The following is a 14,040-nucleotide window of genomic DNA, read 5'->3' as shown; positions in this document are numbered from 1 at the left end:
CACTCTATGGTATACGAAAATGTCGAAATTCTGACTTCTGTTTCATCTTTCTGGGACTCCGTAGAAAAAGAGGCCATTGAAATCCGCTTGACGAAGAATTTAATTAATAGAGACAGCGGTTTCACATTAGATAAATCATGGAATCCGGCACTCTCAATATTGAACTTACAAAGACGTCGCTACAGTTCAGCGCCCAGTAATACATCGATCCCAGTATGGATCGAATGCGCAGCCACAGACGTAACTCATGCACATTGTACGTCTTTGCCGCCGATCAACATCACTGGCGTCTTGTTTGTCTGTGGCCGCATGCGCAGTGGCGCGGTCCGCGAGTTTAAAAGGATGGAGCGAGCGCTGGAGCGTAAGTCGTACGGCTCTCTCTGAAGATGGCTGAAAGGTATACAGCCGTAATATTAGAAGAAGAAGCAGAATTCATGCGGCTGCATTCCCGAAACTTAATGGAGCAGTCTTTGCGCCGCGAAAACCTGAAGATTCACATCAAGTACCTCTTCGGGGAGGAGATGGTTTTATGTGTTCGACGATTGGACAAGCTACGACATTTGAGAGCGAGATTATTGAGCTCTTTAAGTTTTTTACTGAGGTGCCGTGACCATGGCATAATTCCGAAGTTTGCCAGGTTAGTACATTTTATGAAATCGACTTCCATGAATAAGATTGTGAAACGCCCCCTTAGAACAATTATACAATATGAAACGTCCCCTTAGAACAATTGTACAAGACTGTGCTTAACCTGACACACAATAATTTTAGCGCAACGCAATCTGACTATCAAAAATCCCTGCAAAAGAATGGCCCTGAGTAACATTAAACTATACCTTTCAGAAATCACTTACCTCACAAAAATCTTCGTTGCTCGAACTACTGCAATACAGCGAGCGCCACTACTGCCAGCTAAATAAAAGATTCAAACTACTGAAGGCACTAACTACTGATAGGGATGGTTAGCAAATGAAAGATATTAATAGAGAACAAACAATGTATTTACCTTAATATTCATAATTGACATCCAGTATTACAAATTATCAAAACTCCGCCATCTCTCTGCCCACATCCACCACTGCTGGCGGCTCACCTCCAACTGCCCAACGCTACGCGCTGTTCACATCCAGCTGTAGCAGTTCATGACAACAATGGCAGACAACAATGCAAACTAGCCACATACTGCACACAGCACAGCCAGTGATTTTCATATAGAGCGCTACGTGACATTACCCATATAAAAATCTAAACAGCCTACTTACATAGCCCCCATGCTCCCCACAAAAAATTTTACAAAATATTTTTGGGCAGTGGCCAATAAAGATTTGATAAAATTTTTCATAATTACAATAACAAAGATATCAAATGCACACACTTATTGATACAATGTTGGTCAACAGCTAAAATTTTTTTTCACAGTCAATAAAGACAGTCCTGATCATTCATCATAAGAGTAAACCTGCAGTTTGTTTGCTCAAAGTCTGAGCAGTAAAATACAATACACACGGAAGTAGTGGATTTCCATGCAGTCTTGAAGAAGTAGTATTGTCCTTCCAACGGTAAGACAGTGCTGACTCTTGACATGCTGACAGGTAATGGGCCACAACAGAGCAAACCCACAGCAGAGTCAGTCGATGTTTCGAAGAATATTGGTAGGTAGGTCATCACAGAGTAGACCCACTGTAGTCCTGGTAGAGATTGTGGTATTGGTGGGCCACCAGAGGTGCAGACCCACTGTAGTCCTTGTAGAGATGGCCAGCAGCCATCTGTTGCGACTGTGCAGGTGCACAATCACCATTGAAGAGTCTTGCGGATAATAGAGCAAGTCCATAACCACCACTTGTGCACTCACAAAGTTTTTGGAATTGTCCTTAGAACCAGCAATGCTGTTATCCAGTCCCTTGCTGAATTAGTAACACACGTGCAAACACTAACAGTCCCAACTTCTCACATAGTGTCCATATAGTATGACCAACAGAAAAGTGTGCAGTGAAATGAATGCTTACAAGTTAATAATATGATGAACTGGTGTCAATTACAATTTTATGACGTAAGAATACAATTACAAAGGTACAAAATACATCATTAAAAACATAACAATACAGATAACATTTGTAGTAATAGGGGCTTTACAAAAGAATAGAAATAAACATATACATCAGTGTTACAGGAATGATGACATGAGTACAAAAATAAAAGATCAGAATCACTTTTAAAAATTCAACTTCACACATGAGCATTAAAACAACACAGAATAAATAATGTCTAAGCATCTTTACAAAGAAAATAACAGAGTATTAGAAAAATTCTACAACATAGCTCTCATCAGCACATAAACACATCAACACATAAAGACAGGAAAAACACAAATACACAAGGGTACACAAACATATAGCGGAATAATAGAAGGAAAGGACAGGGTTTGTTTTACTGCAGTATTTTCAAAACTTTCTTTACTTCTCGGAGATCTCCCTTCATTCATCATTATTCCCAAAAAGTCCTATCTATACCTCCTTCCTGTATTCTATTCATATTATTTCTGATTGTACAATACTCATTTGGGCCCAATCTTTTTCATATCACTTCGCATTGCATTCTTTACCTATTCTCCATAGTCAGTTTCTTATATAGTCTACCCCCTCTTAAGCTAACTTAAATCTACTGAGCTCAGATATATATACCAAGGGACGAGGCAATGCAGCATCAGGCGACCCTGCCAGGATACCTCACTGGAATCTTCTGATTTTCTCTTGTAGTTTGTGTATTTAGTGTAGCTTTAGCGCGTAATTGTAGAGAGAATCTCCTTGGTAGTTGCAGTCTTTCATTGTTGTACAGTAAAACAGTTGTGGCATGCATGTAGCTTTGCGCCAAGTATTTCGCTGCTGCAATTAACTAGATATTATTTTCAGTGCTATGTTAATGTGTTCTCTTATTTTTGCTATTCAAATTGTGCTTTTCTGTGTCATCGTGTGAAATATTGTGACAATAATGGCGTGTGAAAAACGTAACACTCGGCTCCAAAGTAAACTAAGAAATGACAGTGACGACGAAAGCAGTGTGTTGGCCCCACCATGTAATGAGTTAACTAATATTCAAAGTAGTAATTTGGTAACTGTGCATAGGGAAATGGAGCGGGCGTCAGACAATGGCGTAGGCAGTGAAACAGGTAGTGAACAGGGAAGCATTGTCGATCGATCGGTCGGCAACAGCTCGCCTCAGGAATCCGAAATGATAGGACACAATTTTGCAAATACTGTAAATTCAGGTTTTGCGTCCTCACCGTTTTCTCAAATAAGTCAAGACACATTTTCAGCTTGTCAAAATGTGAATGTTGCCGGTGCAAATGCACTGCCGAAAAGAGTAGAGGAACAGATTCCAGACACTAATGCATTGTTATTACAACTAATGCAACAAATGGAACAAAATCAGAGACAAACACAGCAAAAGCTTCAAAAGTTAGACACAGTGGAACAACACCAGAGACAAACACAGCAAAAGTTAGACACAATGGAACAAAATCTTCGGAAGTTAGACACCACACTTGAACAAACACGTGAAGATTTTATGAAACGCCCCCTTAGAACAATTATACAATATGAAACGTCCCCTTAGAACAATTGTACAAGACTGTGCTTAACCTGACACACAATAATTTTAGCGCAACGCAATCTGACTATCAAAAATCCCTGCAAAAGAATGGCCCTGAGTAACATTAAACTATACCTTTCAGAAATCACTTACCTCACAAAAATCTTCGTTGCTCGAACTACTGCAATACAGCGAGCGCCACTACTGCCAGCTAAATAAAAGATTCAAACTACTGAAGGCACTAACTACTGATAGGGATGGTTAGCAAATGAAAGATATTAATAGAGAACAAACAATGTATTTACCTTAATATTCATAATTGACATCCAGTATTACAAATTATCAAAACTCCGCCATCTCTCTGCCCACATCCACCACTGCTGGCGGCTCACCTCCAACTGCCCAACGCTACGCGCTGTTCACATCCAGCTGTAGCAGTTCATGACAACAATGGCAGACAACAATGCAAACTAGCCACATACTGCACACAGCACAGCCAGTGATTTTCATATAGAGCGCTACGTGGCATTACCCATATAAAAATCTAAACAGCCTACTTACAATTGTAATTAAAGCTGGTTCTGCTATCGTTAAGGAGAGGATACGATTTTCACGAAGGAAGCTGGATCTTGTTTCTCAAGAACTTTATCGTCTGCACCTGAAGATGTCTGTGGAGTTACCCAGCAACTCTTGGAACTGGATAGAGGGTACAACTTGGGCCAAATCAGACTGGGTTCGTGAGGTAGCGACATCAAGACAGACTGCAAAGTTCAGCCGACTTGAGCCATCTCCACAGCAAGAAAGTATCATTCGACGCTCCGTCATTAATAAGACGTGTAGAGATTTGGACGTTGCTACGATGATGGTCTTAAGCAAAGGACTGAATTTTGCACCCACGCCAAAGGTTCTGCCTATGCCTGCATTCATCAGTGCCGTTGAAGAAGCTGTTCGACCACTCTCTACGGATTCTGCAGATGAAATAAGACGCGAAACTTGTCGTGCTGTTATGAAGGCTCGCCCACAAAGAAGCAATATATCTGCGGCAGAGAGGACTGCACTACGTATGCTCCGCCAAGATACCGAAACGGTGGTTCTCCCTGCTGATAAAGGTAATGCCACTGTTTTAATGTCACGTGACGACTATCATGATAAGATATACAGCTTACTGAATGATAGTATGTACCGGAAGATCAGTAAGGACCCCACCAACAAGGTGGTAAGGAAGACGGCGTCGCTTTTGAATGCCTCCCCATTTCCACCGGAAGTCATACGAAGACTGAAACCAAGTGGTGCAGTGCCTCCAAGGTTTATGGACTCCCAAAGATCCATAAGAACGACGTTCCTCTACGTCCTATCGTGAGCAATATTGGTTCTCCCAAGTATGATTGTGCCAAGCACCTGGCGTCTCTATTGATGCCGCTTGTGGGAAAATGTTATCATCATATAAGGAACTCTGCAGATTTCATTGGCAAATTAAAATCTTTGAAACTGAACACCTCTGATCTATTAGTCAGCTTTGATGTAGTGTCGCTATTTACTAAGGTACCTCTCTCTGAATCTTTAGATCTCATTGGAAAAAGTTTTGATAAGGAGATTTTAGCTTTGTTTCACCATGTGATGACCTCCACATACTTTTTATTTAATAACGACTTTTTTGAACAGACTGACGGTGTTGCCATGGGCAGTCCTTTGTCACCCTTGGTGGCCAATTTATTTATGGAGGACTTCGAGGAGAAGGCCCTGGAGTCTGCTAGTTTGAAGCCTACAGATTTTTGGAGGTACGTTGATGCCACCTTTGTAGTGTGGCCCCATGGCGAGGACAAATTGCAGGACTTCTTAAACCATCTGAATTCCATCCATGGACAAATTCAGTTTACAGTGGAAGTGGAAAAGGAGGGATGTCTTCCATTTTTGGATGTCTTGGTTCGACGCAAAGAAGATGGCACTTTGGGTCATGCAGTATATCGGAAACCGACCCATACGGACTTATATTTACATGCAAATAGCTGTCACCATCCTTCGCAGACGAGTAGTGTTCTAAGAACTTTGGTACACCGAGCACACGTCATATCTGATGAAAGTAGTTTAAAAGACGAACTTTTACATCTGAAGAGAGTTTTTGAGGACAACGGGTATTCTCCACAACAAATACATAAGGCACTACAAATAAAACCTAAGGTGTTCGTAAGGAATGCAGAAGATGACGAGGAAACATTTAAATCCATGGCTTTCCTGCCGTATGTGGGAAGCCTTTCATCCAAAATAGGACGGATCCTCACTAAACATAAAGTAAAAGTGATTTTTCGTCCACCGGCGAAGACGGCTACACTCCTGGGTTCCGTTAAAGATGACTTACTACTCCGCAAGCCTGGAGTTTACAAGATACCATGTGAATGTGGCCTTTCATATATCGGACAAACGAATCGTACAGTCCAAGAGAGGTGTACGGAACATCGCAGGTACACTCGGCTCTTACAACCCAGTAAATCGGCTGTGGCAGACCATTGTATTGATTCTGGCCACTCTATGGTATACGAAAATGTCGAAATTCTGACTTCTGTTTCATCTTTCTGGGACTCCGTAGTAGAAGAGGCCATTGAAATCCGCTTGACGAAGAATTTAATTAATAGAGACAGCAGTTTCACATTAGATAAATCATGGAATCCGGCACTCTCAATATTGAACTTACAAAGACGTCGCTACAGTTCAGCTCCCAGTAATACATCGACCTCCCAGTATGGATCGAATGCGCAGCCACAGACGTAACTCATGCACATTGTACGTCTTTGCCGCCGGTCAACATCACTGGCGCCATGTTTATCTGTGGCCGCATGCGCAGTGGCGCGGTCGGCGAGTTTAAAAGGATGGAGCGAGCGCTGGAGCGTCTTCCTCGCCCTCGCTCCTACCCTCCAACGGTCCCAACGCCTTCTCCAGCATCACCTTGACCTTTTTGCTGCATGGTGTAACCAATGGCTCCTGAAACTCAATCCTTCCAAGACCCAGGCAATCATCGTAGGTCGTACCACTCGCTCCTTCCGGCTCCTGGATTTATCCCTTACTGTCTGCGCACGTCCTGTCCGTCTCACCCCCACCCTCACCTACCTTGGCCTCACCATTGACCGTCACCTCACCTGGATCCCTCATCTCCGATCCATCCAATCCAAAGCCCACAACCGCCTCCGCCTCCTCAAACTCCTCTCTGGCCGGACATGGGGGTTGCACCCCTCTACCATCCTCCACACCTACAAATCCTTAATCCGTCCCATCCTCTGTTATGCCAGTCCTGCCATCTGCCCCCCCCCCAAATTCTATCAGTCCCTCCAGATCCTTGAGCGTCATGCACTCCGCCTCGCCTTCCATATCCGCCTCCCGTCCCCCACGCGGATCCTCTATGATCTCATTCCTTTCCCCCATCTGCTCCTCTTCCTCGAACATATCCACATCCTCTACACCTCCCGCCCTCTTGAACCCCCTCACCCCCTGGTTGCTCCTCTCCTCTCCCATCCTCGCCCCCTGCCACGTCTTCACCGTTGTGTCCCCCCTACCCTCCATCTCTACACCCTCCATCTCCTTTCCCAAGGTGGCTTCCATCAACTCCCCCTCCCGGATGATGCCCTCTCTCCCTCCATTTATCCTTCCTATCAACTCTGATCCTCCCTCCCCCTCCTTTCCTCTGTCCTTTCCCTGGGCTCCCTCTTCCCCCCCCCTTCCATCCTGTTTCCTCCCCACTACACCTCTCCCTACCTCCCTTCTCCCCCCCAGTCTTTTTGTATTCCCCTCCTCTGCCTACCCTCCTCCCTGTCGCGTCTGCCCCCCACCCCTCTTATGGGTCCTCATCCTCCATCAGCTCCTTTCCCGGTCACCCCCTTCGCTTTTACTCTCCTTTCCCCCCTTTTTGTTTTCCCATCTTCTGTCCCGTTTCCCCCCACCTGCTCTCGACTGTGGTGTCACCTTTGCCGACTTTTTCGTGCAGTGTTTTAGTGACTATTCAGTGTTGTTTGTCTTTCACGTGTTGCGAACAGAATCCAGACTGTCGCCGTGTTTTTTAATTGTCTATTGTTTTCCCTGTCTGCTCCGTATGTATTTTTATTCGCTTCATCATCCCCCTGTTGTTTGTTTTAATTTCCCCGTTTTCTTTTCACCTTGCTACTCACTAAGTCCCCGATTTTATCGCCTGTTTTTTATTATTATTTATTCTCCTGCTCTTTGTCAGAAAATCTGTAGGCTGCAGAGCGGCGTCCTAAGCTGCTGCCAGCCCGCCCCCTTCGGGGGGAATTGAAATTAAATAAAGGAAAAAAAAAAAAAAGCTGGAGCGTCAGTCGTACGGCTCTCTCTGAAGATGGCTGAAAGGTATACAGCCGAAATATTAGAAGAAGAAGCAGAATTCATGCGGCTGCATTCCCGAAACTTAATGGAGCAAAGATTTTGTAGTCCGCATTAAGGCGGGTAAGTGAACGGAAGTAGGTGATCGCTGCACCAGGGCATAACTTATATATAGGAATGATGATGCTTGTCACAAAGCTGTATGGGATAACATGGTCCGGTGTGAAATGTTCTTGAACATGCTGGTCCATCTCGAGGCCATTAACGTCCTGGACACACGAAAGAACTCTTTAGGCAGACAATCTATGCTAGGGGGATTTTTATTGGCACTTTTGTCGATAACAGCCTCCACTTCGTCCCAGGTGATCAATTCCATCAGTTTGGTATTCTCTCCATCTGGGACGGTGCATATGGTATAAGACAAAACCTGCCCAGTTGCTGTTGCGTTAGCAATCCCGGCGCCGCAGATGTTCAGATAGTGGTCAGCGAAAGTGGTGACTGTTCCAGATTGTTGACTCACAGTCTGTGCCTGTGGCGTGACGAGTTTGGTTGTAAGATGTTGTCGTCGTAGGCTGCGATGTGATGCACGGCAGGTGTCAAGTAGTCAGTTGAGTCCTGCATACGCGTTCTAACGAGGACTCCCTGTAGACGACGTCGAGCCAGCGTTACTATATGCGCCTTAATCTGCTGCCGCTCCCTCTGGATGGTTGAGTTGGGCCCTTGGGTGATTGAGCCTCGGAGGATGGCATAATAGTAGTTACTTATGTGTCGGTACCATTTCACTACGTATCTTATCAGGGTTTGCCGTAAGAAGGGTTAGGCACACCCTAACCACCACTCTAACGTCGTTCTGTAAGTGAGTAGTCGTCGTTCGCAAGTTATCGGACCTCTGTTATAAGTTGTTGCCATTCCGTCTCCTGGAGATGTGTTATGTTGATTTTCCACGGCGTACGATTATGCCAGACTGGTTGCCTGTGACAAAACTGTGACAACATTATCTGTATTCCCACAGCAGAGAGAACGAGACAACGAGGAATCGAGGGCAATGTTGTTATCGTCATGTATACAGCAGACTAGGAAGAATTCATGATTAAATATGTGGAGTTATCTGGGGACATACTGAGGGAGAAACTGAGGAGACAGAGGCGCGACTTCTGCTGACAACACTGGCTCTAATTCAACTGGCACAGAGTCGACCTATCTTGGATGACAGACTTGGGTATTCGTTCTGACATACTGCTTAATATTTACACCAGAGTTAAACATTTTTACGCCAGAGTTCACTAACCAAGATGAGTGGCGAGTGGTGAGGTTCTGAACTCTCGGACCATGGTCAGATATTTACAATGGATGAGAGCTTTAGAGAAAGAGCTGTCCAGAGTAACAGTCGAACAACTTTTGTATCGAGGTAGGTCAACATAAGATTTTATTCTATTTTCTTTCAAGATAATGTCACGGAGGCCACGAAGTAGGGGCACAGCTACTGGCTTTAATACATCAGAATGTAATTGTTGCTGTCGAAATTACTGGCGAACCAGACATGATCATGGTATGTGTCCATTGGCACCCCATACCATTACAGTAGGTGCTGGGCACCTATTACGAACACAAATGAAATCGCTCTCCTCATAACGTTCACATACAGGTATCTGTACCGTGATGCTATACCCACAACCTAAGACTACCTGGAAGCACTTATGCGTCCAGTACTGTCGTTATGCACACTACTCACTTCCCTGACGCATTAACACAAGCTCCAATTAATTTCGCCATGCTGAACGACGATGTGATCCAGACATTGTCGTACTGCCTGTAGGGATATGCGTCTTCTCTCAAACAACCCCATTTGCTGTCTCGAGGTACGTGCTGGCTGAACGATCCTGCGTGGCAACGCGTACTTGTGGGGCCACTGAGGTCATGCAAGACGTTGAGAAAGGCCGTTCTGAAGCCATTGGTTCTATACTCGTTGTGACTGTTGCGGCATTTCAACGCAAGCGAGGTGCGATATCGTAGAAAGACGAAGTTCTTTCTTGACTGACCATGATTCTGACGCTGTTCTGTTCCGACAAGTGCAGGTGGACGCTTCACATTCACGCAATCAATCAACACTGAAATGTGATTTATAAAAGAGATACCGGCTGCCTAAACTTTCTTTACGTGCAGAATGTAGATGGCGTTCGTCATACCTACTCCTAGATGTTGTGCTAAAATTCCAGTCATCTGCACATCCAAGCATGTAATACATATAATGACAATGTGACGTTTGTCGCATGCCCTCAAAATGTTGTTGCAATTTTAATGGCCAGAGGTGTACAGGTTGTATTTACTAGAGATTAGGCACACTGATTTGGGAGAGCAAACGTACTTGGTAGATACTGGATGGCAGCGATCGTTGTATTGCAGCCACTGGAGTAAACATTAAAAAATATCAAGTTATCATTTCAGGGAGAGGAGAAAGTGAGGGGGAAGGGACTGGGGCTGCAGATACGGGGAAAATAAAATAGGAGCACTCGTAAAGGGGTTCCACATCCATGAGTATAAGCAGGGTTTCATAATGCTGACCGTGGTGGCAGCAAGGCCCTCATTAACAATCGGCGTCTATTATGGCGTGAGTGTTCACAAAATATGCGAGCAAATGGCTTCTTAGTTATAAGAGCATCAGGGCAATGACGATATTTATAGTAATTAATGAAGTAAAAACCATAAAAGTAATAGCATACAGTAATGGTTATAGTCCTACCCTAACTGATAACATGTGCAACAGAAAGAGGGGCGGCGCGGTGTGGGCGCGTGGTTTGAGACGCCATGCCACGGATTGCGCGGTCCCTCCCGCGCGTGTGTGTGTGTGTGTGTGTGTTTGTTTTGTTCTTAGCGTAAGTTAGTCTAATTTAGTTTAAGCAGTGTGTAAGTCTATAGACCGATGACCTCAGCAGTTTGGTCCCTTAGGAATACACACGCATTTGAACATTTTTGAAGAAACATGGGACAGCGGATAACAACACTTCTTCCTCAGATAGCGCCAAACCACACTGATAACAAAAGGGGCACCACATGCTATATTTATGTAGGGCTTCATAGGTATTTACCAAGATACTAAAATCCAGGAAATAGGCCACAGCTTTTTAGACTAGGAGTACTGTTGTCCACATTCTGTTCAACAGTAAACGTAAGATTCCACATTTGGAACAGAGTGAAATTTATAGAACTTCCTGCAACCTGTGTGACAAATGTAGGTCAATCAGGTAGAGCTGTAGCTACGACACTGTTTGAGGATGGAAGGAGACGGAGACTGTAAAAGGAAGATTTCAACTTTGCTGAAAATGCTGTGAATGAATGTCATCTTATGATATGAAATGTGATATTAGTCATAGAGGAAACGAACATTATAGAAAACTAACACAACAGAAATTTATGGTATGATGAAGATAGTGAAGAAAGTTATTTTATAAAAATTATAATAACTCTATATATCGAATAGATATAAAAGGATTAAAAGCAGCCTTATATAGAAAAATAGAAAAGCTACTGGCCAAGATAGCATTAATGCTGAATTAATTAAACACGGAGAAACAAATTTACAATTCTGATTCGTCTACTTTTTAACTACATGTTGGAAGAACGGTTCTGTTCGTGAAGAATCGAACACAGTCAAAGCTGCTTCTATATATATTTTTAAAAAAGGGCGATGGGAAAGAAACAGGAAATTATAGAGGAATAAGTTCACTAAATGAAGGATATAAAATTTACGGGTAAATTCTTAATGAGAGGCTACAAACTATCGCTGACGCCTTAATCTCAGAAGAGTAGTCAGGCTTCAGATAGGGACGTTCTGGATTGGTAATATATTTATAGGAAGACAAATTACTGAAAAACGTAGGAAATTTGGATTAGAAACACATTTAGCATTTATTGGTTTTGAGAAAGCCTTTGATAAAGTAGGAAGACACCTTTTGTGGAAAATACTGTAAATAAATGGTTTTCCAAAACATATTACTAGTAACATAAAGAGTCTATATGTAAATACAAAACTATTTACAAATTCAGATTCGAAAATTTCAGATGAATGTTTAATAAACAAAGGTGTTTGACAGGGGTGCAGTCTATCGCACACTCTATTTAATTTGCATATTGACGACCTAGTTATGAAGCTGAAAACAAAACACAGTTAGGAATTAAAATTGGATCTAACGTACAATTAAATACTATGTTATATGGTGATAACTAGATAATTACACAGGAGGCAGAAGATAATTTACAAAGAGCAGTATATAGATTGAGCCAAAACGCAATATATTAAAACTTAACTACAGCTGCAAATAATATAAAGATAATGGTTTTCAAAGGAAAGAATCCAGCCAGATCGGAAATAATAATAAATAAGAAAAATTTAGAACAATTATCCCACTTCAGTTACGTAAGATGTGACACTAGCTTTGGCTATGACAGAAACATTGATAATAATTTTATTAAATGTCAAGCTACCTGCGGAATAATTGTAAGAACTTTGGAAAAAAACGAGGAATCACAAACGAAATTGTATAAAATTATGGCTGAAGCTACTCTTGTATATGGTTCCGAAACATGCACGGTACAAAAGAAATATATATAATCAGCAGAGCAGAATTACATGAGATATGTTAGAGGCTGTAGTAAAATGGATACAATAAGAAATGAAACAATAAGATCGGATTTAAAAGTCTTTCCGGTTAATAACAGGATAGAAGAGAATAGAAGGAAATAGAAGGATCATGTTGACGGAACGAAAGAAAATAGATTGCCAAAAAAAAAAAGATAATGAATGATTGGCCGACTGGAAAGGGGAAACAGGTAGACCTCGTAAGAGATGGATGGATGACAGAGACCGGGAAAGACGATTACAGCACCTAATCCTTGGATGGAGATAATAATGATTATGATGACGATGATGAACTAACACTACCCGAATTTCTGGCCGTTAATAAACACCAATTACAGAATTCCGACCTGGTCGGTTAGCGACCAAACACTGTTTCATTACTCATCCTTACTAACGTAGCAGCAGTCGGTTAATAGTTGTCTCATAATTAGATAATATACTTGTTATAACTGTTCCACATCCACATTGCATGGACTAATTTCTCCCCTCTGCCGCCCTCCTTCCGTTTTTGGACCCGTTAATCACAATCACCAGCTTGGGCATATAACATAGTAATCTGTGCCATTACTCACTTGTAGCCTACAACATGTTTGGCTTATACATTCCTATACTTTTAATCTTTGGATGTATTGTAACATAGTGTTTATTTGTTCATAGCTTCTTTGAGTATTATGTTATGATTGTGTTTTTGTATTGATATAGCCATAAAATGTCACATATCTTTGAAAAAACAATCTTTGTACGCCTGTGGTCCTTCGCTGATGTTGTGTGGACTATCCGCACATTATTAAGTTACCTGATGGTGGCCTAGGAAAACGAAAGCTGGTTGATAACGAACTAATAAATAAATATTATTGTGATACATTAATCCTGTGTATTCAAGTGTTCAATATAGTTGTGTTTTTCTAAAACCCGCAGGAATATTCCATAAAGGTGTTTTTCGTCTTGATGTTACGGGTTGATGGTAATGTAATCATTTGAATTGATTGTTGTGACATACTCACCCGCGAGGTCAGTGGTCCGCCAGCCGGGGTGGCTGCGAGAAACCGTCTCTCCTTGTGTCTGCTCTGCCCACCACCTGCAAACGCAAAAGTCGTTAACGAGGCGTGCAGAATGCAAGACAATAGAGTACTGCTCAGTATGTCAGACAGGGTTCCAAAAGCGTTCCTCTTGTGTAACATAGTACGATATGGACGCATCTCTGTAGGGAAAATGAGGAGGCAAACGGTTTTTGGGGGTTAGGCCTAAATTGATTAGGAACATAGTATTATTTGAGCCTCTCTACAGTTTTATCGAGAGTCGCCTCCAGCTCCTCACACACATTGCCGTGGATGGTTACTTCTCTGTCATCAATATGTGTGAAGTTCATAGTGTCATTCGACAGCCGTTTGCCATTGGTATAAATATTAAAAAGGTCTCGGGTCAGTACACCGCCCTGAGTGGACCACGTTTCTGTTTTCTTCAGCTGCTTCATCCGCCGTGTCATTCCACAA

At 42.6% G+C, this 14,040-nt stretch overlaps 1 protein-coding gene across 2 annotated transcripts in view; it reads right to left on the bottom strand.

Moving 5' to 3' along the window:
• Positions 1–13,626, bottom strand: part of LOC126145286 (potassium voltage-gated channel protein Shaw-like) — a 451,068-nt gene extending 437,442 nt beyond the window's left edge. For both annotated transcript variants that reach the window (XM_049915547.1, XM_049915548.1), the window contains exon 1: positions 13,552–13,626. The gene's annotated coding sequence lies outside the window, so the exon portion shown is untranslated. The remainder of the gene's footprint in view (positions 1–13,551) is intronic.
• Positions 13,627–14,040: the final 414 nt, after the last annotated feature.

This window comes from Schistocerca cancellata, chromosome 2 (genome assembly GCF_023864275.1).
Source record: "Schistocerca cancellata isolate TAMUIC-IGC-003103 chromosome 2, iqSchCanc2.1, whole genome shotgun sequence".
NCBI lineage: Eukaryota > Metazoa > Arthropoda > Insecta > Orthoptera > Acrididae > Schistocerca > Schistocerca cancellata.
This window is presented reverse-complemented; position numbering and strand designations above follow the sequence as displayed.